Source organism: Diadema antillarum, unplaced genomic scaffold (genome assembly GCF_040938485.1).
Source record: "Diadema antillarum isolate AM-2024a unplaced genomic scaffold, OU_Dant_1.0 scf00000172, whole genome shotgun sequence".
In the NCBI taxonomy this organism is placed as follows: domain Eukaryota; kingdom Metazoa; phylum Echinodermata; class Echinoidea; order Diadematoida; family Diadematidae; genus Diadema; species Diadema antillarum.
In genome coordinates this window covers 1,721,382-1,737,201 of record NW_027271061.1, presented here as the reverse complement: position 1 = coordinate 1,737,201, position 15,820 = coordinate 1,721,382, and positions in this window count along the sequence as shown.

The following is a 15,820-nucleotide window of genomic DNA, read 5'->3' as shown; positions in this document are numbered from 1 at the left end:
TGATAGAAAGTGAGCCACGAAAACAGAATTAACATAATAATTTTATCAACTAATGGCTACTTTTCAGTCAAATTGAAGAAGTCATAATTTTTGCGCAAATTATACTGCTGTTTGTGTAACAAAATCATGTTTTATTGTAATATTTTGATGATGATCTGTATGCAATATTCACTTCATTTATCTAAATGCACTCGATGGTTTTAAGGGTTTTTGACATTCCATCCAAGATGTAGGACGTATAGAATGAAAATAGTTATTAATGAATTGATTCGACTTAGCGCGGAATAGAAGTTCCAACTATCATACATCTTTCTCACTCGAGGCTTTTATTTCTAGTTTCTTTTGTTGCCTGTGTTCTTCTGTTCTCCTCCATGTACAGAAATGCTGCAAATGAATCAAATTCTAAGTGCACGAGTCAGATACAGACTATCAAGATACAAGCAAATGGTTTAAACAATGGTCGCAACTACACAGAATGCCTTTTAGAATTAGGTTGATAGGTCCTCAATATTATCCTCCCCTATAATGACGCTTGAAATATATATTATTCTCAAACGTCAACATATTTTGTCGTAGTAAACCGAATTGTATTTTGAGGAAAGGTTGAAAATATCAATTACATCTCCCTTATAGCCTGAAATAATCAAAATGCTTTGTATGAGCAGTTTGAGTGATTCATACTTTAGAAGAATTGTTTTAGTCAGAAGATGTTATTCCAAGAAAAGAACAAACATAATGCATTTCTGACGTCTGATGTAAACCAATACAGCACTCGTTTTCTTTGCCTGCCACGCTGACCACTAACACAAAATTAAGATCAAGTGATAGACTCTTGAAACGTGATAATAGAGCAAATGTGAGCAAATAAAATTTTAACAACGCTTTCAGGCAAAGTCAATTCGAAGGTCATATCAAGAGTTATAGACACATATTCCTCGAAAGCTTTCTTTCATATAAAGATATAATAAGAAGTAGCTTTCGTGAATATTGCAGAGGTATTACTGAATATATATTGCGCCGTAGAGTTCTTTTTCTCTTCAATGAAAAATTTCCATTCATTCCATTCAATTATTGCAAAGAGAAGATCAAATAGAAACAGCAAATCCATGGCAACGAATGGTATTAAATTTCTAACCGTCGTCTGCACAACATCAGAAGAGAAGCTTTACGCGATATGCTCTAAGAAGCGGGGCGTTGAAAATTGATTTCACGTGCGAGAGAGGTGGCGGACTTGACATTAATAAAGGATATTGGAAAAAGCAAGTCAGTGTTAGTTTATCAAGGAAGCAATCAATGAAATTAGCTCCGATGGCGACGCTGAATCCATTTACTGCATGCGGTGAAATAAAAAATCTACAGTCGCTCCACAATCGGCAAGTGTAAAGGTAACGAAATCAACTTGAATAGAAGCGGTGCATTTTTTATACTGGGAATTGTGTTAACATCACAAAGCCATGCAACGATCTAGGAATGATTATTAAGTATAAACTGTATAATTAGTTGGCAGAAGCCTATTGCTTCTGTATATAAAATGGAATATATTTGAAATATTAAGAGACCTACAGTCAAAATAGTTACTATCTGTAACAGAATATTGCAAATATTAATTTTTATTGTTTCCCGTTTCTTTCATTCTTATCTCCTGTTTTCATTCTTCTCCTTCTCGTTTTTTTTTCCGACGATCACCATTGTTGCGTTTCATTAAATGAATTCAGAAAGCCTTACTTTTCACATTGAATAAACTGCAACGATCCAGCATAGACAATGTTGGTTAAACAAATGCTGTATCCACTACAATCATGTGTAATGAATACATTGAACTCCGTAGAAAGCATAATGTGATATATACATTAGCATCATAATTCGGAACTCAATCGTTAAAGTATTGGTCAGTATATAGGGCAGTTATCCACATCGCGTTGATATTATCTTTCCGTCAGTGAATGAAGTCGATATATATATATATATATATATATATATATATGTATATATATGTTTATATACTTATATGCATATATATATATATATATATATATATACATATATATATATATATATATATATATATAAGGTAAAATCCATCACATAGAATAAAATCTAGTTCCAATAGTGATTTTCATTGTTTCATTCTCCTACGATATCATGATATCGTATACTTTTGATCCTTTTGTAAATTTTTCGTATTTTATATGAGCCTATATTCCTTTACAAATCAATAAAAGCTATACATTGATTTGTTTTCTTCTTTAGAAATGTATGCAACGCAATAACATTTAAGGAAGACTTGCGTGGACAGGGCATATCAACTTTTTTGCATACCATATTTCTCTTTATGATATCTATGTTCTGGGTTTTAAAAACTTCACTTTTTTGTTTTTTATGATTCCATTACTTTATTTATGAACACCACCCTAAAAAGCAAAAGAAATAGAGTGGATTTCCATCTTAGTGTATTCTAACATATTGGAGGAGCGTTGTTCAACTATTTTCTCCACTTTCATTTCCGTTTTTATTATTATTATTTACAATTATTCCGTTATACCAGCATTCAATCACGGTTATCTCTGCAAGCCACTTTCTGAGGTACGCATTTTACTAAAAATCTACGTCAAGAAAAAGAGTGAAGGTTATTAGAACACGCGAAATCTACAAATCCTTTTTTTCTCCCTATTGATACGATTCCGCTACCTACTGAGAGAAGCTGTCGTAAAGGCTTCGACACAGTTACGTAATTGACCCAGATAACTGCTTTAGTTTGTGAATGCATTATGAGATTGTGCGGTCCACTGCTTATCAAATATGTTTAATCATAATGCACCCCCATTTAATCAATAGCAAAAGGCATCTTAGATTTCTTGCGCATCCCTATCTGATTAATCTTATTATATCATATCATAGCCATGGCAACGTACCGCGTAAGATGCTTATGATCCAATATAGTCGTGCTTATTCCAAGGCCAAAGCCGAATACACTAATCTAATAAGAACGAATTACATGTACAACACAGTGGCTATTCACTCTGTTTAACTATATTAAACTTTTACCCCTCTACAAGAAGTGTAGTCTCACAGTATCAAACCTGCCCCATCTCTTGAAGTGTAGTCGTTGCTCTATACTTTTCCCGTATGATTTCTCGCCGGATTTTGTATTTCCAGGAATCTCTTGCGTCTTGGGTGAGCGTGAGGAATGTTTCCATTTGTTCGTTTGTTAATTCGTCTTTTGTCTCTTTCACAACGTGATGTATACCATGATTTTATAAAGGAAAAGCATGAAAGACTGCGTATGAGTGATAAAAAAAAGCATCAGTACTGATAGCGACTCTCCGCAAATGTTCCACCAACATCGTTATCCTGCTCCTCCTCCTCCTCCTCCTCCTCAGCATCATTATCATCACCACCACCACCACCAAAGCCATCGTCGTCGTCAACACCATCATCTTATTCTATTTTCGTGTTTTTTTTTTCTTGTGCTTCTAATCGTACATCTTTTACATATTTTTCGTCGTTAACTTCAACTTTTTCTATAATACTGATATATGGATATCACTTACAGGATGACCTATATAATATGACTTGATAAAGCTTGAAGCTATATTCTAAGCTATGTTTTGAAGCCACCATATCGCTATACTCTGGAAAGAAGATGCAATTTCCCCTTGCATTCATCAGTTATTCAGTTCAAAATCACTGCGTTGCATTTTAGTTTCTTCTCTGGCAGAATTATGTTCACACAAACGCACTGTCACGGATAACGACATACGTGATATGAACACTGCAATATCTTTATGCCATCAAACGTTTTCTCGTGAAATGTACTCGTTCCGATTCAATTTCTATTTTACTACTTGCATGGCTATCAATATACAAGCATTGTCAAATCGCTCAGACTAGGGTTTTGTTTTGTCTATCAGCGAAGTAAACTAATTTACTACCGAGAGTAGAACTGTTATCAATTGATAATCTGTAAGATTTATGAACATGCCAATTAAAAAAAAAAATCGAAGTGGCCAGTTTCACTGTTCGGCCTAACTACAATGTTCGAATTGTTATTATTTTAACTTTATTAAAAATATACGCGTTATACACGTGGCACGTATATATATCGTAATATCTTTGTTTGTATATTGTGTATCATTGCATATATACACATTATTAATGTACATTCCAGTCTCAATTTCCACGACACCGTAGCCATGCATAGGAAGCTTGGGCATAATGAGATACGTTTTTGCCTAGATCTTGCGGTCACCAATCACCTAAACGGGACATCTGAGCTAAATATCACAGATTTTGAATACGGTGATATTTAACTCGCTGTGGTCCTCCATCCTATATGTGCCCCTATGAAGGGTGGATGCATGCTCGTTCTAAGATTAGCCATAATGATTAGTATTATCAATGACAACATAATGCCTCACACCAAAGGATTTAGAAACAAACATTTCGTCAAACTTTGTACATCATACAATACATCGTGGAAGATACAGTCATGAGAACGTTGACATGGCCACTGAACATCAAGTAATCATAAACTAAAACAAAAACTAAAAGGTGCTAACACACTCGAACACACACAAACACACATACACGCACACACAAACACACACACAAGCACACACACACACCTACACACACACATACACAAATACATCTTAATTTAAGACGGCATAATAATGGGAACCTTAAGCAGGTAATGTCCGTCCTGGGCAAATGACTGCATTTTGACGAGTAGAGAAAGTTACATGTATGCTTTAGTATCACTAGTCATTTATACCAAGGGAGAAACATATAAAGACATTCATGTCATGGGATTCTACTGTCAAAAAACCAAAAAGAAAAAACAAGCAAGAACGTCCATGTTCATGAAAGCGAATCAGTCAGTTTAGACTGTCACTCATAAGATATAATAACCTGCATACATATACCTTGAAACCAGTGACTGTCAAAAACCTTTCGGGGGGTATAAGGGGCGCTTGTTCTTATTCTAAAAGCCTTTATAATGCATCTATATCAGTTGTAATGTTTTTAATCCAAATAATCTTTTTCTTAATTGATTGGCAGTATGAGTTTTCTTCAATTATTTGTCTCCCTCTGTACAAATGAAGTTTGTATAAGATCGCAGCCATGCTCATATACATTTTCAACAACATGTCGGAAAAGAGGAACCAGCGGGAATCGAACCCGTCATCAACTGCTTTCCAGGCAGCGACACTACCACCCCGACTATCCCTGGTTGCCGGCAGTGAAGACACAATGATCTTGGAACAAATACCCAAGCTCCAAAATTCTGGCACTGTTGTATAGTGTATGTTAAAGGACAAGTCCACCTTCATATACATAAGGATTGAGATAATGCAGCAATATTAGTATAACAAATCAGTGACAGTTTGAGGAAAATTGGATAATCTGTTCAAAAGTTACGAATATTTTAAGTATCGTCGCATTCACTGCTGGAAGAGAAGACTACTACAGTGTATGATGTCACATGTGTACACTCTAAAATATTCCGGGTCAGAACTGACCCGGAACTGGGTCCGTTGGGGTCACACACCGTTCCGGGTTAAAAATGACTTGGAATTTGGTCATGGAGACCCGGAATGGGGTCACCCTAACCCAATTCATGACTCTGGATGGGGTCATATCTGACCCCATTCCTTGTCATTTTCTGACTCGGAAATGTGTGTGACCCCAACGGATTTTTTTAGAGTGTACAACTATATAAGGAAAATAAAAGAGAATTTCACAAAACTTTACTTTTTGAATAAAGTGCACAGTTCTTCGACCTGCTACTGACGTATGTTAAGGGTGATATTATTCCCCCTGCCTTCTGAAAAGTCGTGTGTTTTTTTGTTATGGGAGAAAAATGGAAATATGTTGAATTTTCTTTATTCTTTCTTTATATCGTTGTGCTCATGTGACATCACAAGCTATAGTAGTCTTTTCATCCAGCCGTGACTGATCAGAAACTTCAAAAATTCATAACTTTTTAACGGATTGTCCGATTTTGCTCAAACTCTCACTGATGTGTTCTACTTATTGCTGCATTCACTCAATCCACATGTCTATGAAGGTGAACTTGTCCTTTAAGCAGTTCAGGACGTGGCATTAGACAATGTTAAATGGAAGGAAGAGATTATTCAGCAGAGGGGTGAAGAGTAAGGTAAGAATTTTCTTCCGTTTGTGTCCCTCTGTACAAATGAAGTTTGCAATCTTCACCCCTTAGTTAACAATGTCTTGCTTTCATTTTGTTTAGTGTAATCGTTTCGAATGTACTGTAGGTACAATTAGTCAAACAATTACTCCCTTAATTTCAAAGTATCTCTATTTATGTCTAACAGTTTGAGCAGTCATGTCTTTATAGGAAGTTTCATACTATTTATTCATATTTACACAAAACTGATATCAGTTTGACGACCAGAAAGCAGTTTTTACTGCCGTATAGAAAATTAAAGGTCCTGTTTACCTTGGGAACAGTTATATAAAAAATGTTCAAGATATGACATTTAATGCATATGTGTAGGACTGTAAGTACCACAAAACATCCTATCATGTAAAATATTTGCTATAAAACCTCAAATATAAGGAGATATCTGTATTTTTCTCAATAAACTGTAACTGTAGACAGTTTAGTCCGGAAACATATAACTATTGTTCACATTTGTACTTAACATTGATTTTACAGATTCAAGTTTTTACAGTGGTTGTTTCTATTCCTAACCCACATTTTGGAACTACTTTAAAGCACTAACGGTGAGTTTTTGTTTCATCTGCAAATGGTAAATTATTATGCCTTTAAGAAAGAATCTTTTATATAGTTGTCATTTTTGAACTCCGTAGATGTACATGATTATACTATTACGTTCTCCTTGGAAGTTCAGACAATCGTCGACACTAAAAGAACTTTTACACGTTAGTCATTGCGAATGTCCGCATGTATTATGAATTTTACGAAATACATTGACATCAACGCTTAAAACAAGTGCAGAAAAAAAAAGCAATGAACAATAATTCACTTACGTATATTGGGTAAACGAACAGTTATTATAAATGAGGGCTATATGATATACTAAACAGTGCTTGTAAAATTGTCACACAATATTAAGGGATGGAGGATTTTCTACATAATGTCAGGGACGGGGAAGAGCTGTCCTACACTTCGCGAATTATGTTATATTTTATGTGTAGGTCCTATACTTTATAATACCTGCTGAATCACGGAAACGTAACCCTTGACATGTGCCAGGGACATTTGACAGTGCTTTATGGGGTTTCTGTTCTAATCGGAATTTAAAGCACAAAAAAAAAAGGTTAACCAGACGACAACAGAATAGACAGGCAATCACTGGAGGCAATATGCTAGAATGATTACACTTGCTACATTCAGGGCATGCACAGACAATAAAGGACAATTATGTCTTGCCCCTTTCCCCCATACGATCACTTGGCTATCGAAGTTAATCGAAATTGCGGCACACTTTGTTTTCTTCACAAATCGTCTGCCCGAGAAACCGCTGGAAATTGAGGATTGGTGACGTCAAGACTGTTTGGACTGCATACAGAACCGTTTAGCACTGTCAAACTGTAGGCTGTTTACCTACTCCCCTTCTCCTATCATACACTGTTCGCCATCACCGTGTGATGCTATATTGTACAGTAATTATGACTATCATGGGCACGACAGAAAGGGGATTGTTTTGTCTTTTCACATTAATGACATTTCTTCAATTGCGACCTTCCCCTTACATCCACATCAATACTGACTTCTCGATACATTATAATCATAGTTAGGTCTACATATCACAAATTCAGGAACTGGTCAAAGAAAGTATTATCATCTCGGAGTTTCTGGTCATTTCATTTTCCTTCCAGTTCTACACCCAGTAAGTTCCACCCTTTAAAGACATTTGTGTCTGTCTTGATGTCACCAACAATATACCATCACCTGATAATGATAGGCATTATCAGTCCTATGCAATCAATCATAGCCGTGACCAAGGCACATCGTCACAAGAACGATCTGACACGTCTCGTATCAGGATAACGCCTGCTCACTTATCCATATTTATGGATATTTTACCCTGAAAACAGAGTTATAAGTTATATTCTATCCTTCAAGGTATTTACAGCTTGGAGTTTATTAAGTTATAGCGTTAAGTTGGTTGCCGTATTTCGGACAAACCTCTGGCAAATTTTCTGGTTGTATAGGCCCTACAGTAGCGACCTTTGATATGCTTAGGTGTACGCATACATTTTTGATCTCATGTTATTGGCATACAGGTCCGTTATTAAGGTTCATTAATGAAAAGTATAAACTGCTTTGTCCGCAGGATTATTAAACAACAAAAAAAAAAGAAGAAAATGGTTTGTGTGAATCAAGTGTTTTCAACTCCGTACTCTAAGGAGCTACAATAAGTCTAATCAGGAATAACAACTATTTTAGCCAACTGTACTGTACGTATCTGTATATCACTGTATTTCAATACCTGGAAAGCACCGAGGAAAGCCTCGTAGTCAAATTATCAGGAAAAGTTTTTGTTGTAAGGGGTAAACTAAAACTTGGTATAGTATAAAACTGGTCTCATTTGACCTATAGCGCACATTATAGCTAGTCACCCGATCACGGGATCAAACCCCCATCTAGATTATACCACGCCGCATTCACTTTTATTTTCTGGCCCGCCGAATTTTCTGGCTGCCACTTTCCACTAAACGGGTAAAATCCAGTCACAATAATGTTAGCTTCGTGCACAGGGCACCAGTACCCATTTCACATGCACCTATATATTGGAGAGGAGAGTGTTTTTGATAACAGGCTCGAATCCTGGACCTCCTCATTGAGAGCACATTGCGTGATTCACCTGATCACGAGTACTATACCACTATTTAAATCAGGGTCAAATTTTCCCGGGTTCGCCGAAGTCCTTTTTCATTAATAATGTGTTGTGTATAAAGAATAGTATAGCTTTATTCCGCATTACATCTTAGGGTAATTTACATCAATAAATGGACGTAATTATGACTGCCACTTAAATCGCACACGTGGATGACATCCGCATTAACAGTCAGTGAGTGATGGCCCTCTTGCAGTTAGATTAAATGAAAGTTAACTACATATTATCATCCAGCACTAATTGAAAGTGCTGACAGTCTTTTTTAAAGAAAAAACAAACAAATATGGAGAGTGTTCTTATGGCGTTTAATGTTACAATATTTGAATAGGTGTGTGATAAAATGTGAAGTTAAACTCAACTCGATATACCGTCGCTTCTCAATTTCTTTGATGGATATTATACAGTATTGAATAAACGGGAATCATTGAGATCTGTTGAAATCCCAGATTAAATTATAGCGAACGCATTCATTAAAGTTTCCAAGATGACCGATACAATATGTCCCACCTGCTTTGCATGTCTCCATGTAAACATTTCATTTTTCATGAACGAATCAATACAGATCCTTTACAATTAATGTATCACAGGATTGATTGGTTACAAACCTTTTGGTCGTATAAATAAAACAACAGCAACAGGTGGAATGTTTCTCAAAAGCATGTAGAACTGGGCAGTTGCCACTGATTATAATTTGCTTATCGTTTGATTTCTTATACAGCTTGTAAAATTTCTCAGGCCTATGACGTGATGAACAGAGATATAACGAGCCTCAAATAAAAGCAAATTACTCAAGGGATTTTAAAAATTACATTGTCAAATTCCCTTTAAAGATTAAATATAAACTAACAATTAACCAAACTGAGAGAATTTAGGGTAAAGACACAAATAAATACCGAACCAAGTCAAACAAAACAATCAACAAAGTACACGAAAAACTTTTTGTTTCCTTTATGTAACTACAGAAAAAATACACACATCAGAGATCACCAACCTTATCTAAGATCGAAAACTGGGTGACATTGGAGATGATGCCCGTCCTGTTGTATGAGAAGCTGATTTGCCCAGAACAGAGGAGATTTCTTTTCAGCTGATGAAACAGCTGAATACTGAGAGATGAGAACCTGCTGCCAGCACTCAACACCATAAACCGTACACTGCTCCGCGGTCGCCGTTTGCTAGTGATGGCGCCACTGGAGTGGTGGCGACGCGCGGTGGAAAATCAGGCGCACAACGCGCGCCAATTACCTGAATGCAGTAGACTCCGTAATCGTACAGAGTGATCATCTGGTTTGTTTTTCATTTTCTTTGTACTGTCCCTCTTCGCCCCCCCCCCCCCCCCCCCCCCCGTCTTCGTCTTTACAATGTATAATTATCTCTTATGTATATCTGTGAGATCAATCTTGACCTCGGGGACACAAGATGCATGGGATGGACGTTTGTGTTATTTCTTGACTAGTGGAATCGATGTAACTGCGAGCATGGCTTGCACAATGAAGGATGATGTCGTAATGATCATATATTATACTGTAGTCGGTAGGCCCTACTTGGAATGCGCTCACTCAACCTGACACAAATTCCGATGTACCCCTCCCTCTTCTCCCTTTCCCCTTCCCCTCCCCCTCTCCCCACCCCCACGTTCTCCCTCCCTTTTTTCTCCATCTCTCCGTCTCTCTCTCTCTCCATCTTTCTATTGATAAAGTATTACGTATCATATTATTTTTTGTCACTTCAACAAATTCTGCACTTCACATACCTGATATCCTCTGTATATAGTTATATCTTTGTATCTCTCTGTAACTGTGTCTTTCTTTTGTACACCATGTATTATTCAGCCTCTCATTCATCATGTTCAGGGATTAATGAGAGTTTGCATACACTTAGTGCACGAGGGTATTGTAATTATTCATAGTGTGTGTATAGATGTTTGCACTTGTGTGTGCAACAGAAACAAAAACATCATTAATAACTGATAATCCAAATTTCTGTAGTAGTCTCACAATAAATTGCAATAAATTTTGTGAAACATCCACTACATCAGCTGCACTGGAAAGCTATAGACGATTGAATCTGATTACTTCTACAGGTGTAGTGTACTAATGAAAATTAATATCAAAGCTTGATCAATGACAACATGTTGTAATTTTGTTACACAAACATTTCTTTTTTGGGGGGTGGTTTTTATTTTTGTTTTTGTTTTGTTCATTAGGATTGTTTGCTTGTTGGTTTGCTTGTTTATAAACAGTTCTGATGGTGGTTTGATCAGCATCTCATGATACCATAGCTGCCTCACCAGCCTCCCATTGGTGTGATGGACCTCCGATAGGGGCTGCAAACAAACAAAAACAAACAAACAGACAAAATGGTTATAACCGGATCCCCTATATACCTTGTTATCATTTAGCCTATGTTTGCTTGCTTGCATGTATATATTATACTATGCAGGTTTGCTGTTGTTTCGATTCGGTTTTGAAGAAAGAGTCTGCAGTCATTTTGTCCGATTTTCTGTGATGTCATGATTATAACACATTTACGAAATGAAATTTTCACATTGCATTGCTTGTTTCCCCCCCCCCCCCCGTCTCTCCCTCAAGTCTCTGCTGTGGAAGACAATGTCAAAATTACACAATTGCATGGGATTTCTCTTTTAAAATCGTTCTGAATAAGAAACTCTTAATTCTATGATAATATGTTGACATTATGAACGAAATTCTGATCTTTTTATTGTTCTTTATATCTATAGGTGTGAATAAATTGTTACCCCCTCCCCCTCCCCCCTTAAATCATTGCCTGCCATTTTTACGCTCCACCTAAAGAGAGAACTCTGTCAGGATAAGAGAAGTTGTGAGAGAAAGGTATCAAAAACATTTTGGTATTATTTTGATGCAGATTCCAGTATATTTTGTATAAAAATATCTTGCGAATGTTGTACATATATACACTCGTCCTCCCCTGTTTCTCTCACTGCAGTTTGGTATGGGCAAACACATGCCAGTCGCAATCAAAAAGGAAACAAACGAACAAACAAGTCTTCAAAATAATATCATTCGAATGATGATTGATGCATCCCCTACAAAAGTAATCCTGAATAGTACCATCATAAACGAGACTGATGACAATATTATTCATGATATACTGCTTTTCAACAAGGTGTTTCGTGTACAACACTATGAACAAAACCAATACCATCCTGTTTTAGGGACCTTTTTTTTTCCCTGAACAAGAGTTTTCATATAATTTCAGCACACAATCATCGACTTGTCTACATCTTGGAAGTCGTAGAACAATGTCATAACAGCCTGATATTCGTTTTACTCAGTGGATGGCGGATCCAGAGGGGGGTGGACCGGCGCACGCCCCCCCCCCCCCATTATTTTCGTCAAAAACAAAAGAAATGAAAAGAAAAAAATGAAATGAAACTCGGAAGTGGCACCAGAAATATTAGTTGCACCCCCCCCCCCTTTACAGAATTCCTGGATCCGCCCCTGGTTTTACTGCATCAAAACTGTGGAACTCACTATGCATGCATGTAACCAGTGTCTAATCTGAAATGTTCAAAGCAGATTTCAGAAATACCTGTTATCGATATTATTATCTGTAAAAAGTACGTATAAGATTTGCCAGTATAAATTGTTGATCCAGGGTAGATATAAAACAAGCACACATGTAATTGTAGCCTAGGCTGTTGTAGTTGGTTGTTGTTTTAGTGTGTTTGTGTGGTTTTTGTGGGGGAGAGGAGAGGGGTTTGGAGTCTGTGAACTTGTACCTTGCTTATTTTTGTTGTGTGTGTGTGTGTGTGTGTGTGTGTGTGTGTGTGTTTTGTCTTCTTTTCAATTCTTCCTCCTGTGGTATTTGTATGTGTATGTACGTAATTTTTGTATCAATTTTATTCACTCTGCTATGATGGTTATTGTATCACGGCATCCATGCAACACAAGTTACTGTCTGAGTATAACTTCTCGGGACATGTCCTCATCAGATCACTGTGTGTTCCATGTAAATGTATCTTTCTGATTGGTCTGATCTGCATGGAATGATAATTTGAATTGAATTGAATAATTACGGCCTGTTTTACTCACGTAAACTTTGGTTACAGATAGCCAGAGTCCCTTCACGGGACGCGTGTTTTTTTAGACGGCATAGATTGGGGACCCAAACCCTAACCCAAACCCTAACCCTAACCCTAACCCTAGCCCTAACCCTAACCATCAAACCCTAACCCTAATCCTAACCTTAACCCGAAACCTAACCCTAACCCTAACCCTAACCCAACGTGTTTCCCATAGGTTTAATACGCGCCATGCCCCAATCTGTGCCGTCTTAAAAAAAAACGCTCACGGGACGCTCTAACAGTCAAACTTGCAGTCAGCAGTCATGTGCATGAGGCTGCCCTCTTCGTCTCACAATGGTTGATTTTTCCATGCCCTCCACACCAGTCCTGTTTTGTGTACCAGTGCCTGGGGGAAGAAATAGTTATAATAATACACGTAATAATAATGTCTTATTTACTCAGGGTAGCCTCTTCCGTGTTGCCACTGCTCTACCAGAGGGCCCTGCTATTATTATTACCCGAGCGTTGCCAGGTATACCCTTGTACACCTGGGTCGTGAGGGACAATACATATAGTGGGTAAAAACATCTTGTCCAAGGACATATTAAGCACTGCATGGGCGGGATTCGAACTCGTGTCTTCTGATTGGGAGTCGGGAGTCTTATTAATATTCATCACTATGCCACAGCGCCCCCAAACTTCTTCCACATCCACTTCTTCCACATCAACTTCTTCCACCGTCTTCGACATCACATGATGTGAAAGAGATCTTCCACATATCTCTGGTACAGGGGTTCTTCCTCCCTGGTAGAACGTATTTCTTCTAATTGCATGTCTCTAATTTAATAATACGTGTTTATATGAAGTCATTTATGGTCTGCGTTTACGCGCAGTCGATATCATACTTACTCCCCCTCCCCCATTGCATCAGTGCACGCCAATCCACTTAGTAAGTTCCATTAGGACAGATGCAATATTAGTATACGAATAATTTATGAGTTGTGAGTGCATAGGGCACGAATATCGCACGAGGCGCGAGATAAGCCACTGGTCTATTCAACAAGGCGCGTAGCGCCGCGTTGAATAGACCAGTGGCGAATCTCGCGCCGAGTGCGGTATTACGTGCCCCAATGCATGAACAAAATCATAAATTATTCGTTTTATACAACACCTTGTCCACAATCACAGTACTAAATTAGTGACCGCCAACTCAGGAAGGCCAAAAAATAAATGTAACAATCAGGCAGAGAATTGTAAACCACCCTGTGTACTGCTTTCAAACACTCGTCATGATTCGACCACACAGTCACAGGAATCACAAACTCCGCAGGGTCTATACCCATTATACGCTTACGTTAGATCGACTTAGGCCGATCTGAGATGTCGGTAGATCTAGTAGTAGGTCTAGACATTGTCTATTTCCGAAAATGATTTTGTATAAAAACACAGAAAAATAATCAAATTACGGTTTCTCAACTTGAAATGAAGTCTTGATTTTGGGATCACTGTGGTCCACGTAGCAGATCAGAGTCAAAAGTAAAAACACAGCAGTAGGTGTAAAGGCCGCGATACATGCAACTACATGTAGCTCGGTAAAGTAGCTGCGCGTACACAAACGTTGCTGCAGTACTCCGCCGCGCATGGTACAGAGTATGTGAGAGAGACACCGGCAGCGCAGCGCAGCCGGCCAGCACGTACAATGTAGTTTGCTGGCGCTTTGCTATGGGTGGGTGTGAGCCACAGAACTCTGTGAGCGGCCATGCATTAGTAGCCCCCCACGAAGCCGTGCTATAGTACCTTCGAGCCGTGCAATAGGCCCATGCCAGGGGCCTATTGTATGGCTGTCACTCTCAATGAGTTTGGTAGGTATTTTCTATTGAATGTCATGTGACATGTTCTTGGCCAATCACAATTCGACATCATTCTGAGGTGTTGTATAATGATTACTATACAAATAGCGTTGTATATGTCGCCCCTTCTTCATTACGCCAACCACCAATCCACAAAGTAATATGTTCATTGCTATAGTAAGTACGACAGATGCAATATAATGATTGATTACTAGTTACGGTATGATGTCTCATCAGTCAGAACTTTAATCTCCTTGATAACGTTGAATTCTAGATTGTTTCACCATGCAAAGCTTTTGAAATACTTTAGAAGAAAATATTGTTAATAAAACCAATGTTCGATTCCACCCCCCAAACAAATCTCCTAATATCTGATTCTACAAAGAGTCTCAACTCTTCTCTCCCAGATACTTCCAAGAAAATCACTTTCATGAGAACATAGAATGTATAACTTTTTCATTTTACATCCCATATAGATAAAAACAAAGTGTAAATACATTGCATTCTCCTTCGTTGTTGTTTTTTTTTATTTATTGAGACGTTTCTGAATAGCATTTTTGAGAACCCATTTTCAACAGTGGGATTAATCATGATTTATGAAACCCAATACGATCAAAGCCTCTCATCGATTCCTGGACTAATATATAACGTAAAATCAACTACTGCTACAAGTATAGTATGCAAAAAAAACAAAAAAAAACCATACAATTAGATAAAACAAAATGAAACAAACATAATAGTGCGTAGGCCCTAGTCAATGATATTTCTAATAAATGACTTGAAAGCAATTAGATAGAGAAAATTATACATACTAGGAAAACCAACTTGAAGGCCCAAAACGTGGAAGGTACACTTGTATTAGATAGTCAGTTATGTTTTATATGTTTCAAATACTTATTAATTTTTATATTGAGTTCAAAAAGGAAAATAATTGTTGTAACAGACAATTCTCACTGGCTATAGCGCGACATTATCAATTAGTGACAAACAAAACAAAAATACAAATGCTGGACGTGATAATTTAAATAACA